Source organism: Canis lupus, chromosome 4 (genome assembly GCF_011100685.1).
Source record: "Canis lupus familiaris isolate Mischka breed German Shepherd chromosome 4, alternate assembly UU_Cfam_GSD_1.0, whole genome shotgun sequence".
Taxonomy (NCBI): domain Eukaryota; kingdom Metazoa; phylum Chordata; class Mammalia; order Carnivora; family Canidae; genus Canis; species Canis lupus.
Genome location: NC_049225.1, coordinates 50,222,575 through 50,226,955, shown reverse-complemented (window position 1 = coordinate 50,226,955; position 4,381 = coordinate 50,222,575).

The window sequence follows — 4,381 nt, the reverse complement described above, 5'->3', positions numbered from 1 at the left end:
ATTCTAACAGGTATGAGTTGGTATGACATTGTAGTTTAGATTTTTATTTTTCTAATGATTAGTGATTTCAAGCACTTTTTCATGTACCTGTTAGCCACTCATATATCTTCTTTTGAAAAATGTCTATTCAGGTCCTTTGCTCATTTTCTAAATTGGACTATTTTATTTTTTGTTAAGTAGACTTAATGAGAGTTTAGTATTAAGTGATTTAGCTGTTAGAGTCAATGATGATTCAACAGGAAGCAAGGAGTACTTTGGGAGTTTGGTATGCTTCAAACATGCACTTTATTTGGAGGTTTGCATGTAGACCTTTGATGGTTCAGGAGATGGTTTTGAGTAGTATATGGACAGATATTTAAATAGGACTGTATTACAACATGTCTCAATTTCCTTTCCCTCCTGATTAAGCTGCCAAGAAAGTGTCAGTTTGATGCCAGCATGCCATTAACCTTCCCTTACCAAATTTGTTTCTTCTCTACTTTAACTAAGAGGTATAAGTTTTCAGACATAAATTATTGATCTTTCTCATTATGGTTATATTCCATTTATGGTCAATAATACTAAATTTCTACAAAAGGTAGTGATATCACCTTTCTTTAAAATATATTTATTTAAGTTAAAAGTGAGTTAATTCAAGGAAATACTGACAAAAACAGCAGAGCAGGTGCTATGTGCATTTGACAATAATAATGTAGGTGGTATGCAATGATTGTGGTATGCAAACATTTGGGAAACTCTGATTAAACTATTTGGGCAGGAACAATCTGCCAAAGTTTGGTAAGAGAAATCCCCATAGTTTAAGCTACAGTGAGGGCTTTCTAATTCTTAAGTATCTATAATTATCAGAAGTCACTAGTGTGATTGATCAGAATTCAGGAGATGTGAGGTGAATCTGAACATCACCAGACAAGGTCTTCTCTATACATAGGGTATCAACATGTAATTCAGCAATTCAATGAATATACTGAGCATCTATGCATGTGAAAGTGTGGTTGGTTCTGGGGGTAAACAAAAAGATGAATTAGACAGTGTTCCTCCCCTCAAGGAGCTAACTTGTAGCAGTATGAGGAGGACAGGAAAAATGATTACTTTAAGCACTAGAATATTAATGTCACAAGAAAAGCATAGACCAAGAAGAACCTAATCCAAGGAGATCGAAGGAAAAAGAGATCACAACTGGTTGGAGTTAAATAGGGAAGCCTTTACTGAAAAGATGCTGTTTGACATGGACCTGAAAGGATGGGGAATGGGAAAGTTTGAGGTAAGTCTCTTTATTGGCAAACCAGTGTCTGGTTAGAGAAATAAGTGGCTGGCAAAGCCACCCATGATGTGAATAATGCTAATAACAGGACAAAGATTTCAAATTCTGGAGATTGATATAGGGTAGCCTGGAATCCAGTCACCCTTTGATCATTTATTAGCTATGTTATAGTTGCCACATCCTTTTGATCAAAGATCAGCAAACTTTTTCTGATATTAAACATTTTAGGTTTTAAGCTACTTAACTATGCAATAGTAGCATGAAAGCAGTCATAGACAAACCTAAACAATACAGATAAATCATGAATTAAGCATCAATGGAGAAGGGAAAAAACAAACCAAAACCAAAACACTTCTGGGAAAATGTGGTAAGATCTTTAGCAGGAAAGAAAGCAAACATAGAAAACAAAACAAACAAACAAACAAAAAAACCACTTCTCATATTATATAAATGTCACTAGTGATTTAAGAGGAACTTTTATGTCTTCCGATGTACAAAGGGGCATGAGAGGATTTGAAAGGAATGGCATGGTATCACAGATCATTTTAATCTTAGTGTGAAGTTGAATGGACTCAGAGAAGAAACCTTATATTTCAGATTCTTTTAAAATTACACCGAAAAAACACTTAAAATTTACTGCAAGAAAACTGATTAATAAAATGAATGCTTTTTATTTTTCCTCTTGGGAGTGGGGTTATGTTGTATGCAAAGAAATGGCTGCCCCTTTCCATCCTATATGGAAAGGGAAGTATAAATGGATATGAGCAAAGAAAACCATTAAAATATTATTTTGGCTAAAACTGATGTTTCACCAGGAAAGAAAGAAAGTAGAGTGGGAGAATGATGGTAAAAACAAACAAACAAAACAAAACAAAACAAAACAAAAAAACACTAAAATTTAAAGTCTAAAAAGTCAGGTATCAGATAAAACAACTTTCGTAGATAGGAAATTGAACTCATAGTTTCGGAAAGACCCTCAAGTAATCATTAAGATGTTAAGATAAATTACAAAATTCACGTGACTTTTTATAACTAAAACAAAAAACTTCAAATAGATATCTAGTTTAGAACAGAAATTTCTGATCTATACGTTCAAACAGACTTATTTATTTATTTTCCTTTATTATTAAGGTCATTCCAAAGACAATGCTAGTGCTCTATCTAAATTACCTCAGATAATTTTTTATCCTGTCGACCCCACCCCGCCCCACCCACACACATACATACACATTATTTTGGTGTGATATCTATGCCAGTACCTGCATTCATCCTCTCCAGTATACCACCCTTGGGCTACTAGGGCAGCTTTGGGCCACTGGGACCACTGGAGAGTTTGCAGCCTTGCAGGTGCCCATTAACTGATGATTATGTGGTAGGCCACCAAGCTATCCTTAAGCAACTTACACTCCAGCATTTCCTCATAGAATCAGGCTCAAACTTATTCTCTGAATGGCTTTTCCTTGAAATCTCACCCATGTAATTCGTTTTGTTGTTCTCACACAACTGTGTGATTTGGGGGGAGGAGAGTGGAGGTGGACAAGGTACAGCCTCTTCCTATCTCTTATTTGTCTCATATGTAATATAAGGCTGTCAGACTAAGTGATCTCTAAAGTTCCTTTCATATCTAAAATTTAGTGAACTAAATCAGAGGGTTGACAAACTATGGATCACTAACCAAATGTGGCCTTGCCCCCTGTTTTATTGGAATGTGGTCATGCTCATTATTTTAGATTTTATCTACCGTTGCTTTGATGCCACAACTACAGAATTGAATAGCCTAGGAGGTAGGTCTATTATCATCCTCAACATTTTTTTAAGTGAGATGAAGAAATTAAGGCAAAGTGAGGTTAAACAACTTGCCCAAGCTCACAAGGCAAGTAACGGCAGAGCTGAGATTCACATTCAGCCAGTCTGCCTCCAGAGTTGATGCTTTTATTTATTTTTATTTATTTTTTAAAAGTTGATGTTTTTAACTACAATATTAAACTTCGCTAATTTAGGAAGGTCATAATGAAAATAAATATTAAATCTCTCTGACTCATAGTAACTACATCATGTTTATTTTGTTTTTAGTAGCAAGGTTAACATTAACAGGAACACGTGTGGAAGCATGAATGGAGGAGAGGAAGGAGGAGGGTGTCTGTAGGCTCAACAAAGTTGTTAGGAAATAACAAGAATAAAATAAAGCCTGCTTATTTTCTCACCATCACATGGAGTTCTAAAATGTGGTTTCATGTTCTCTTCATTTTCCCTCATGGTACAAATCACAAACACATTCACAAACAAAATTTGCAACGAAGATGCTTGACTTGGTCCTTAACACACCAGCTCACATGTCTGTGGAGCAGAACTAATCATTTTAAGTTATTTCTCACTTCTCATCCCCTTCCCACTTCCTCTGAGATTGCAATTTTGTTTAGGCAACGTGATGGATGACAATGACAAGGGTAGACATTTTACTTCTGACAATCCACAGTATTATACTGCATGAGCACAGTCTGTTTTATATTTTTTGTTTTAGTTTTAGAGCCCATTGACATAAATTCCCTCAACATACATTTGCGTATCCTTTTCCACTGAGTGAAAGACTTATTTGGATGGAACAAGTTCATATACTGATATAAGTTGAGGAAAAAGGAAATATCCCAAAGAGGATAGGATGGAGAGTCATTTTTCAATTTATTTTCCTTAAATGAATGATAGGATTTAAATCATGAAGGAGTAGGGGTAGCTAATATGAATTTCTGTCTGTTTTATAAGGAAAGGTATTATTTTCTGGTAAATATTTTGTCTCTCACAATTTGATAGTCACATCATGTGAACTTGGCTAAAATTACCTGGTTTTGAACATTATCACTATACTTTAACGCCATTCCTCACGTAGCTAAAATGAATAAGACATTCCTTATTCTGCCCAGGTCAGAATTTCCTTTTATGATCATTTTTAGCAGTGTCTGGGTCTGCAATAAAATTAAATCAATTTCCTTTTCTCTTTGTGTGTGTTTCACTTTGCCATTATTAAATGATTGCATGAGTACATAATTGTACTAGCCACTGTGCTAAGTGCTTAATATACTTTATTCAATCTTCACATTAATTCCTGAAGTTGGGTTTGCTATC